This window comes from Eptesicus fuscus, chromosome 14 (genome assembly GCF_027574615.1).
Source record: "Eptesicus fuscus isolate TK198812 chromosome 14, DD_ASM_mEF_20220401, whole genome shotgun sequence".
Lineage (NCBI taxonomy): Eukaryota > Metazoa > Chordata > Mammalia > Chiroptera > Vespertilionidae > Eptesicus > Eptesicus fuscus.
The window spans coordinates 72,133,356-72,145,602 of NC_072486.1; the positions used below are offsets into that span (position 1 = coordinate 72,133,356).

Genomic DNA, 12,247 nt, shown 5'->3' on the forward strand with positions numbered 1-12,247 from the left:
TTCATCAGGGATATTGCCTATAATTTTCTTTCTTTGTCGTGTCTTTATCTGTTTTTGGAATTTGGATAATGCTGGCCTCATAAAATAAGCTTGGGAATCTTCCCTCCTCTTGAATTTTTAAAAATAGTTTGAGAAGTTTAGGTGTTAGTTCTTCTTTGGATGTTTGGTAAAATTCACCTGTAAAGTCATCCAGTACAGGGCTTTTGTTTGTTGGGAGTTTACTTTTATTTTTTTTTTATCACTGCTTCAATTTTACTAGTTAGAATCTGTTTATTCAGATTTTCTGATTGTTCTTGATTTAGTTTTGGAAGGTTGTATGTTTCTAGGAATTTATCCATTTCTTCCAGATTGTCCAATTTCTTGGTATATAGTTGTTCGTAATATTTTCTTAAAATCATTTGTATTTGGTGTCAGTTGTTACTTCTCCTCCTTCATTTCTGATTTTATTTATTTGGGTCTCCCTTCTTTTTAATGATGAGTCTGATTAAAGATTTGTCAATCTTGTTTATCTTTTCAAATAACCAGCTCTTGGTTTCATTGATCTTTTGTACTTTTGAAGACACTATTTCATTTATTTCTGGTCTGATCCTTATTATTTTCTTCCTTCTGCTCACCCCGGGCTCTGTTTGTTGTTCTTTTACAATTTTCTTTATGTGTACAGTTAGATTGCTTATTTGAGCTTTTATCTTGTTTCTTGACATAGGCCTGTAATGCTATGAGTTTCCCTCTTAGAACTGCTTTCCCTGTGTCCCACAGATTTTGGGTTGTGTTCTTATGTTCATTTGTTTCAAGGTATGTTTTGATTTCTTCCTTGATCTCATTGTTAACGCATTCACTGTTTAGTAGCGTGTTATTTAACATCCATGTCTTTGTATGTTTTTCAGTTTTCTTATTGTTACTGATTTAAGTTTTCATAGCATTATGGTCAGAGACAATGCTTGATATGATTTCAATCTTCTTAAATTTATTGAGACTTATTTTGTGTTCTAATGTGTGGTCTATCCTAGAAAACATTCCATGTGCATTTGCAAAGAATGTATATTCTGCTGCTTTGGGATGCTCTGAAGATATCAATTAAATCTATATGATCTAGTGTGTCATTTAAGGCTACCATGTACTTCCATGTACTTATTTTCTACCTATTGATATCAATGCCATGTTAAAATCACCTACTATAACTACTATTGTCAATCTCTCCCTTTATGTTCATCAAATTTTGCTTTACATATTTAGATGTTCCTATGCTGGGTGTATCAATGTTTACAAGGGTTATAACCTCTTGTTGTATTGATCCCTTTATCATTATATAGTGTCCTTACTATAGACTTGGTGTTAAAGACTATTTTGTTAGATATATGTGTTGCTACCCCAGCTTTTTTTTCCTTTGCATCTGCATGTAATATATTTTTTCATCCCTTTACCTTTAGTCTGTGTGTATCTTTCATTATGAGGTGGATCTATTGAAGACAGCATCTACATGGGTCTTGTTTACTTATCCACTTAGTTACCTTAAAAATCTTTAGATTGGAGCATTTAAGCCATTTATATTTAAAGTGATTATTCATAGGTACATATTTATTGCCATTTTATTTTTGAAACTATGTTCATCTGTTTTGTTTTTCTTCTTCTGTTTCTTAAAGCCCTTTTACATGTCTTTGTAATGCTATTTTGGTGGTAATAAACAGCTTTAGCTTTTTCTTGTCTGGGAAGCTCTTTATTTCTCCTTCAATTTTAAATGATAGACAGGGGTTGGTAAAGTAGCTTTAGTTGTAGATTATTGTTTTTCATCACTTTGAATATTTCATGCAATCCCTTCTGGCCTGAAATATTTCTGTTGAGAATTCAGCTGACAGTCTTATGGGAGCTCCTATAAAAAAAGCCCTTCTCTTGTGGCTTTTAAGATTAACTCTTTGTTTTTAACTTTTAGCATTTTAATGTGTTAAAAATGTGTTTGATGTGAGCCTCTTTGGGTCCATCTTGGTTGGAACTCTCTGCCCTTCCTGGACTTGTATGTCTTTTTCTTTCACCTGGTAACAGAAGTTTTCAGACATTATTTCTTCAAATAGGTTATTGATCCCTTATTCTCATTCTTCTCTTTTTGGTGCACCTATAATGTCCTTCATGTTGTCTCAAAAGTCCTTAAACTATCCTCATTTTTTAAGTCTTTTTTCTTTTTCCTGCTCTGATTGGGTGTTTTTATCTGCCTTGTCTTCGAAATTACTGATTCTATCTTCTGCTTCATCAAGCCTGCTGTTTATTCCTTCCAGTGTATTCTTTTTTCAGATTTGGCATTCATCATTTTTGACTGGTCCTTTTCTATGGTTTCCATATCTTTTTTCATGCTGTTGAGCATGAAAAATATTCTTTCTCTCCCCATTCTGGCTGTCTATTTTGATTGATTCTATGTATTAGGTAGATCTGCTGTGACTCCCATTTTGGTAGTGTGGCCCTATGAAATAGGTGACCTATGGCACCCAGTGGCACAGTCTTCTTTATCACCAGAACTGGGTGCACTCATAATGTCCTTGTGAGCATTGTGTGGGCCCTCCTATTGTAATTGAGTCTTGATTGCTATTGGCCCATTCACAAGATTCTTGACCTTCAGGCTGGTTGATAGTGAGGCTTAACTCCCAACACAGCATGCAGACTGCTTGTTGGTGCTGATCACACGAAGCAGAATTCACTTAAGCAGGGTCTGGTGCCTGCCAATACACTCCTGTGGATATGCTGCTTGTGAAGCTTACTGGATCCTGCTCTGTTGCTGTTTGAAGCTGGACACTGGGTGTATTGGTTCTATACCTCTTTGTAGAGGCTCTAATGCAGACCACTGTCAGACACTGTGACTGGCCTGAGCAACCTGTTTGGAGCTATCAGCAATCCAAAGTTAGTGGCTCTTTCTGCTGGGTTGGGGTGCATGTGGGAAGGACCAAGCTATGTACTGAGGTCTGATTTTACTAGCCCTAGGCCCAGAAGCAGGTCAGGAAAAGACCCAGAGATCCACCTCTACTTGAAAGCTGTTAATCTCAGTCACTTAATGAGCCTCCAGCTGTAGTCCTCAGCAGGGCATAAGGTCCACAGAATGGATGAGAGGGATTCCAATGGGTGGGGCTATTGATTCCCCTCAAACTACTGCTGCATGGATGGGAAAACTATCCCTGAGAAAGGCTTCTGCAGTATGGGGAAATGGCTCAGCACAGGGGTCCTGGAAGCTGTCCTTTCACCTATCTCCCTAGAGCCACTAACCTTAAACTCCCCTCATACAGCTCTAGTTCACTCTGCCCTCCTTCTCTGGAGCCCACATTGAATGGCTGCAAATGAAATTTTGTGCATTGGCCCTTTAAGAGAGTGTTTATAGCCATCTCTATCTGTAGGACAGAAACCCCACTGCTTTTCACAGCCAGATGTTATGTAGGCAACATTCCCAGCTCTGATGCTCTGGGCTGAGAAGCCCAGTTTGGGATTTAGCCCCTAGACTTCTAAGGGGGAACACCCCACAACTGAGATATCCCTCTGGAGCCTGGCCAGCCCCCTCTCACCTCCACAATTCCTACCAGTCCCAATGTGGCTTTGTCTTTACATCCTTGGTTATAAGGCTTCTCTCCAGCTAGTCTTCAGTTGGTTATTCAGGATGATGTTTCTATATTTTAGTTGTAATTCCAGTTTGGTCCTGGGAGTAGGTCAGTGTAGCTTCTACCTAATCTTCTGCCATCTTAGAATGCCCCAATGTTGCTTTAAAATATAATACATCTCTATCAGACATAAGCCCAACAATAAAATTATCCTATATAATAAAAGTTTAATATGCTAAGTGTCTGACTGTTCATTCGACCATTCAACCAGTCACTATGATGTGCACTGACCACTAGGGGGAAGATGCTCCAACTGGTAGGTTAGCTTGCTGTTGGAGTCCAGCCAATCGGGACTGGGCAAGACAGGCTGGACACTCCCTGGAGCCCTCCCACGGTCCCTCCCTGGCCCTGATCATGCACCCATGGGGTCCCTCGGCCTGGCCTACACCCTCTCGCAATCCAGGACCCCTCAGGGGATGTCGGAGAGCTGGTTTCAGCCTGATCCCCATAGGCCAGGCCAAGGGACCCCACCAGTGCACAAATCTATGCACTGGTCCTCTAGTATAGGATAAGAGAAGAAAGGAGATGATACATTTATATTGTCTTTCATAATTATCTTTACCACTGCTGTGTGTGTGTGTGTGTGTGTGTGTGTGTGTGTGTGTGTGTGTGTGTTTAGATTTCCATCTAGGTTTACTTTTTTTCTGTCTAAAGAACTTTATCTGTATTTCTTATAAGGTAAGTCTGATAGCAATTCTCTATGTTTTTGTTTACCTGAAAATTTCTTTTGCCTTCATATTTGAAAGTTTTGCTAAATATCCTATATAATACAACCTTCATATGCAAATCAACCAAATGGTGGAATGACTGGTCGCTATGATGCGCACTGACCACCAGGGGGGAAGACTCTCAATGCAGAAGCTGCCCCCTGGTGGTCAGTGCACTCCCATGGCGGAGCACCGCTCAGCCAGAAGTCGGCTCACGGCTGGTGAGCACAGAGGTGGCAGGAGCCTCGCCCGCCTCTGCTGCAGGGGGGCAGTAAGGAGTGAAGGGTCCCAGACTGTGATTTGAATGTCCGACTGCCAGCCTAGACCCACTCACAGTGGTAGTCAGACATCCCTCGAAGGGTCCCAGACTGCGAGAGGGCGCAGGCCAGGCTGAGGGCCACCCCCCCCACTGCCCCAGTGCACAAAATTTCATGCACCAGGCCTCTAGTAAATTATAAGTTAACAGGTATTTTTTTCTTACAGTACTTTGAATATGCCATCCTACTGCAGTCTCCATGTATTTTTATGAGAATTTGGCTGTTGACCTCATTAGGGTTCCCTTCTACATGACAAGTCATTTTGCTGCTTTCAAGATCTCTTCTTTGTCCTTTGTCTTTCAGCATTCTTACTGTCTTCTGTCTGGATGTGGATCTCTTTATTTATCCTACTTGGTTTTCATTGAACTTCTTGGATGTGTAGATTAAGGTTTTTCATCAAATGTGGGAAGTTTTCAGCCATTATTTGAATGTTTTTTTCCTTTCCTTTTTTATTAACCTTCAAGTTTAGTGATTCTTTCTTCTGCCATTTCAAATCTATTATTGAGCCACTGTAACAGATTTTTTTTCATTTTAGCTATTGAACTTTTCAACTCCAAAATTTCCATTTGTTCCTTTTTTTATGATTTCTATATATAGATATTCTCTATGTTGAGACATTTTCTTTATACTTTTAAATATGAATTACTTTAGGTCTTTGAAGATATTTATAATGGCTTAATATGACATCTGATGCCCCTCACAGTTAGTTTCTGTTGCCAGCTCATTTTCTTGTGTATGGATCACTTTCCTGTTTCTTTGCATTTCTCATAACTTTTTGTTAAAAATTGGATGTTTTAGATATTATAGCAATTCTGGAAAGTGATTTCTCTATCCCTCCCCTTAAGGAATGTTTGTTGTTATTTGCACATTTATTTGTTGAGTGACTTGGCTGGACTATTTTAGTAAAGTGTGGTCCCCCTAAAGTATGGAGCCCCTGATGTCACTCCTCAGAGGGTGTGCCCTTGGGCAAGTACACAGTCACCCTGGGATGGTAGTGGTTTTAATAGGGCTATTTCTAACTATCTCTTTCCCTGATCACTCTGGAACGCTGTTTGCCTCATTTGGTATTTCACCCTAACGTCTGGCTCCACTAACGTCTGGCCCCACTAATTACTGGTTAAGTGCTTTATTGGTTTTTTAAAAATATATTTTATTGATTTTTTACTGAGAGGAAGGGAGAGGGATAGAAAGTTAGAAACATCGATGAGAGAGAAACATCGATCAGCTGCCTCCTGCACCCCCCGCCCCCCCACTGGGGATGTGCCAACAACCAAGGTACATGCCCTTGACCGGAATCGAACACGGGACCCTTCAGTCTGCAGGCCAACGCTCTATCCACTGAGCCAAACCGGTTTCAGCTAATTGCTTTATTGTTTTGGCATGAATTGCTCAGCAAGCTGATAAAATTAAATTGGGGTAAGGGTTGTTTTTGAGGCTACCTTTTAAAAAAAAATAGGTTTTTGTTGGTTTTAGAGAGAGAGGAAGGGAGAGGGAGAGGGAGAGAGAAACATCAATGATAGAGAAACATCATTTGGCTACTACCTGCACACTCCCTGCTGGGGATTGAGCCTGCACAACGGTTATATGCCTTGACTTGGAATTGAATCGGTGACCTTTTGGTGCAAGGGTCAATGCTCAACCACTGAGCAACACTGGCCAGGTGAGGCTACCTTTTGGGGGTTATTCTGACCAGGGGAGGGCCCTTCTAAGCTGTCTCTTTTCCTGATTTTATCTGGTAAACTAGCTGACCTACCCTTTAGCTTGTTGCTCCCAATTAAGAGGTTTGTCTCCAAGTGTGCCCTTAGGTTTAATTTTCCCCACATTCTTTTCAAATGAAGTCAGTTCCTTTGGAGAGAACTCTTATGCTCTCCTTTCTTATGAACTCTTTTTCCCTAAGGGCAAAATCTGTGAACTACTACCCTGGGTTCTGGGAGGGCAGTAGCCTCTGACCTTCTAGGTTTGCTTCTCACTGCTGTGCCCTATGAGTGAGCTGGGATGAGGGAGGTCAGGATCCTGGCCTGCCATTCCTGAGTAGTCCTCATCCTATTCAGTGGAAGGAGCCCTCTACCTCTCAGACACAGTCACCAAAATTCAGCCATGTAAGCTTTGAGTTGGAGGGGATATGAAACGCTCTCCGCTTGCCCTTCAGATGAGCTATGATAACCCTTGTTTGGGACCTGAGAGGAGAGGGAACTCCATATTCTTGGCCATATTATGCCCAGAGTGGAGTTTCTGCCAAGCTGAGCCGATTTGGGATTAGGGGTGGAGAGTTGGTGGTAAGGGAGGAAATGGATCATGGCTCAGTATTAGTAAGTTTTCTTGAATAACTGTTGCTTCATTTTTTATTTTTTTTTCTGAGCCATTAGGACTCTTTCCAGAGACTTTAAATAAAGGTTGTATTTGTATAGCTGTCTCTAGCTTTGCTTGTTTCTCTAGGTAGTACACCCATAGAGCGCCTCACACTTTCATCCTGGCAGTGAAACTCCTTAACTAATATGTCTAGCGTATCTGCTATGTGCTTAGTATAGTGCTTCGCCCAGAACAGTGTGCAATATATATTTTTAAGCCAGGACATTAGGTGAATAATTTTCATGTAAGCATTACCTAGCACTAGCTTAATATCATAGGGTGCTGACATTCTAAAATATATTGGAAACAAAAGCAAAGACCACCTAGGTTTGACCAGGATATTCTAGGACTAAATACATGATGGGCAAGGCTATACTCTCAATTTTGAAAGCTTTCCTATGAAAGGTATTTCAGCTGACACCTAATTCTAAATAATTATATTTATTAAATATGGGAAATGGGATATTTAAAAGTGTAAAAATATATCATTAAAAAATGAATCCAGCTACAATTTTAAGCACCAGATCAAAATTGAGGCTTTTTTTCTGGTATGATTTTAGAGTGCCAACCTTTTTTTAATCTTAACACTGCAAAAGTTCATTATTTGAGAACACAGATAACCATGATGACTTCTGTTTTGCACTACAAGTTGCTCTGTCACTACTTAATAAATAATCATGTGTAGCTCTATGGGGGTGGAAATAGGGTGGGGATTTTCCTTTTGGCACATCCACTAGTGAGTAATACATTTATTTCAAGTGCCAATAAAAATGTTATACTGGACTTATATGACACATTTGTTAGTTATTAGAAACACTAATTCTAAATAATTTGAACAATGCTCTATTATATTTCTCTACTTGTAAAGTTATATTATCATATAAAAGTTCTAACAAAATGAACAAGTTTTTAATATTGCATGGCATTTTTGGATGGAGTAAATAAAATAAGGACATTTTCGGGAGTGACACCATCTCTGGACTTATCTCAATAAGACAGTATTATTCACCATTTCTTCTCAACTGATCTTTCATAATTGTTTCCATGAACTCTCTTCCTTCCTGGAATCTTTCTAACACTTTTAATTATCTTTATTATTTTCATTTTGAAGTTTGTGTCTACTATAACATGATGCCTCTTCCCTCTCAACCCTAACCTGCCCTTCACCTCTGCTGGCAGACAGAACAGAATGTACTAGGTTCTAGCCTTGTTGTCAATAACTTGTACATTCTCTGGGTCTTGGTCTCCTCATCTGCAAAACAGATGATCTCTAAGTTAAATGGATCAGAATAATACCATCTTCAGAAATGGATCTGATTCAGAACTCTGAAATTGAAGCAAAACCTTAGAGTCTTTATATAAAAGCATCAATGCTTACTAGACAAGTTTGACCGTTCACTAAGTAGTTTTGCATATATATATTATTCAGTGAAATATATATAAATTGATTTCAGAGAGGAAAGGAGAGGAAGAGAGAGATAGAAACATCAATGCTAAGAGGGAATCACTGATTGGCTGCCTCCTACACACCCCACACTGGGGATCGAGCCCACAACCCAGGCATGTGCCCTGACCAAGAATTGAACTGTGACCTCCTGGTTTATAGTTTAGTGCTCAACTACCGAGCCATACAGGCCAGAATGGTTTTTCTTTGGATCTCACATTCAGAGATCTGATAAGAAAATTGCTCTTAATGTTCAGTTATTGCCAATATTTTATGATATTTTTGGGAAACTTACTAGTAATGACATTTCAAGTCATTAAACAATTACTAAGTGATTGCTTAGTATACAGGGGTGGACAAAAATAGGTTTACATTTGTAATATAAATTAGTAATCCAATACTTAATAAATAAAACAAGAATAAACTCTGTGTCTTGTGTACTTAGAACTGTAAACCTACTTTTTGCCAAACCCTGTATTTAAGAGGCTATACCCAGACATTATATATTTTATCTGATATTAGAAAACCTAAATATTTTGGCTACTATTAAGAGAGGAATTGGGATTCCTGTTGTTTTAAGAATGTAAGCTTTTTTTTTTTTTTTTTTTTTTTTTAGACACCACTTTGTAAGACTTGCATAGGCTAAGGTGAGGTTCAACATTTGAAAATTTTTTTTCTACAGTTGAGAGTGTGGAGATATATTCACTTATCTTTCCTTATGGGAGTAGGGCTCAACTTCAACCAAAGCCTCCTACAATAAGACAGCTACAAAAGGGAAAATCAACAAAGTTCCTAATGTGTAAAATCTTTTAGAAGAGATTTAGACCAGATTTAAAGTAAACTACTCATCATGGAGTCAAGGTTTATTAGTGTTAAACCAATTTTTGGACTTGCATATGTACAATTTCTCCTGCTTCCAATGTAAGGTATTAAAATAAGACACCTAGAACCTTTAGTAGTAATATTATAACTATCCACTTAGTGGTAATATTACAATTAACCCTCATGTTAGTGGTAATATCACAATAGCACTCATGGTTAGCTGCGGCTTACCAAGATTGGATTTAAAATGTGGAAATGTAAGATTAGTTATTATGCAAAGTCCTTAAATCAGTTTCTAGATAAAATATAAAATAGGAATAGCATCACAGAATGAAAGAAAAATTGTGCATTTTCTTCTTAGTAAGGTTTTGCATCCGGAAGTGGACGCAGTGATGGAATAAAGGACTTATTCCCCCAGCTGCTGGAAATGAGACTAGCAGACAGTGCTCTTTGTGCAATTTCCCTACTAAGGAGCACTGCCTTCCAAAAACGACGTTCTACTCCCAGTAATGGCTAGTTAATATAGGAACTTAAAGGGGCCCTCCTCACAACTCAAGATAACACTGCAGGGACCCTGCTTCAGAACTCCTGGTGGGGTGGGCTGAGGCCTTCACCGAGTGTATCCCAGCCCATCTTCTCCCTCGGCCCATCCTGCTTCCTTCCCTCTCCTTGCACAGGTGTTGCTCTACAGAGCACTCCCTAGTAAATGTCCAGTAGCCTGATCTTAGATTCTGTATTTGCTTCTGTCACTTATCAGCAGTACTTTGCAAGAGTCATGAAATAGGCCTCACTGACCGCAGATGGCCTGCCTCACCGCTTGCAGGTCCTGACGCTGCCCCACAAAAATGCTTCGATTACACAGAGTCCTTCACCAAATTAGGCCAGTGTCCAGGGCACTGACTCTTCATCTCACTCAGGCTTATGCCAAAGATGTAACATTTGGTGCAGATGTCTGAGCCTTAATGTTTCAAGGTATAGACCTATTAGCTGTTACTATGGGGCCAAAGGAAAGAAGAGTGAATGGAGCTGGGGAAGTCCCAAAGTAACAAAAGATGGTGTGACCATTGCAAAGTCCATTGACTGAAAAGATAAATTTAAAAATATTGGCGCTAAACTTGTTCAAGATATTGCCAACAATACAAATGAAGAGACTGGGATGTCACCACCACGGCTACTGTACTGGCATGCTCTATTGCCAAGGAAGGCTTTGAGAAGATCAGTAAAGATGCTCATCCTGTGGAAATCAGGAGAGGTATGGTGTTAGCTGTTGGTGCTATAATTTCTGAATATAGGAAGCTAAAACTGTGACACCCCCTGAAGAAATAGCTCAGGCTGCTATACTATCTGCAAATTGAGACAAACAAATTGGCAGCATAATTTCTGATGCAATGAAAACGATTGGAAGAAAAGGAGTCATCACAGTAGAAGGTGGAAAAACACTGAATAATGAATTAGAAATTATTGAAGGCATGAAGTTTGAGGTTATACTTACCATACTTTATTAATATAGCAAAAGGTCAGAAATGTGAATTCTAAGGTGCCTGTGTTCTGCTGAGTGGGAAGAAAATTTCTCGTGTTCAGTCCATTGAATGTGCTCTTGAAATTGCCAATACCCGCTGTAAACCCTTGGTCATAATCGCTGAAGAAGCTTTGAGTACACTTGTTTTGAATAGGCTAAAAGTTGGTCCTCAGGTTGCAGCAGTCAAAGCTCCAGGTTTTGGTGACAATAGAAAGTATCAGCGTAAGACATGGCTATTGCTACTGGTGGTGCAGTGATTGGATTGACTCTAACTCTTAAAGATGTTCAACCTCATGACTTAGGAAAAGTTGGAGAGGTCGTTGTGACCAAAGATGATGCTATGCTCTTGAAAGGAAAAGGTGACAAGGGTCTAATTGAAAAATGTATTCAAGAAATCATCAAGCAGTTAATGTCACAATTAGTGAATATGAAAAGGAAAAACTAAATTAATGTCTGGCAAAGCTCTCAGATGGAGTAGTAGCTATGCTGAAGGTTGGTGAGAAAAGTGATGAAGTGAATGAAAAGAAAGAGTAACAGATGCCCTCAATGCTACACGAGCTGCTGTTGAGGAAGGCATTGTTCTGGGAGGAGGTTGTGCCCTGCTTCGGTGGTGCATTCCAACCTTAGGCTCATTAATTCCAGTTAATGAAGATAAAAAATATTGGTATAGAAATTATTTTAAAAGCACACAAAATTCCTGCAATGACTATTGCTAAGAATACAGGTATTGAGGGATTGGTGATAGTTGAGAAAATTATGCAAACTTCCTCAGAAGTTGGTTATGATGCTATGTTTGGAGATTTTGTGAATATGGTGGGTAAAGGAATCATTGATCTGACTAAGGTTGCGAAAACTGCTTTATTGCATGTTGCTGGAGTGGCCAACAGCAGAAGTTGTAGTCACAGAAATTTCTAGAGAAGAGAAAGTTCCTGGGAAGGGCAGGATGGATGGAATGGAGGTGGTATGGGAGGTGGCATGTTCTAATCCTACAATAGTGTGAAATAGGAATTTTAGGGGAATATAGGCAGGTTTAGGGAATTTTTAGAATTGGGGGTTCATGGAAAAAATACAGGGCTACAGACTGGGAGAAGGTACATTTCCATAACCCAAGGGACCAGCAACAGTTACATTTACATAAGACAAGGGAACTGGGAGTAGCCAAAAGGTCTATATTTACAAAATAAAGAAGGAGGAAGAAAGCCCAGAAGGAATAGGAGGACAATGAGGGAGGAGGGCCTCAGGAGTTACTATAGTAACCAATTCAAAAGAGAATACTGACCAATCAGAAGGGATATCAGGACACAGGGACTTGCAGCCTTTATAAACCAAGGAAACAGGAAGTCGGTGGGACCCTTTCCCCCTCCCCAGGTGGGAGTCTGTACTTGTTCTTCAATAAATCTCCACCTTTGCTATACCATCTTCAGTCCATGGATTCATTCTTTGTCTCTGACAGACAAAGA

The 12,247-nt window shown here is 39.6% G+C and overlaps 1 pseudogene; it reads left to right on the plus strand.

Moving 5' to 3' along the window:
- Positions 1-1,978: 1,978 nt before the first annotated feature.
- Positions 1,979-11,771, plus strand: LOC103295932 (60 kDa heat shock protein, mitochondrial-like; annotated as a pseudogene).
- The last annotated feature ends 476 nt before the right edge of the window (positions 11,772-12,247 follow it).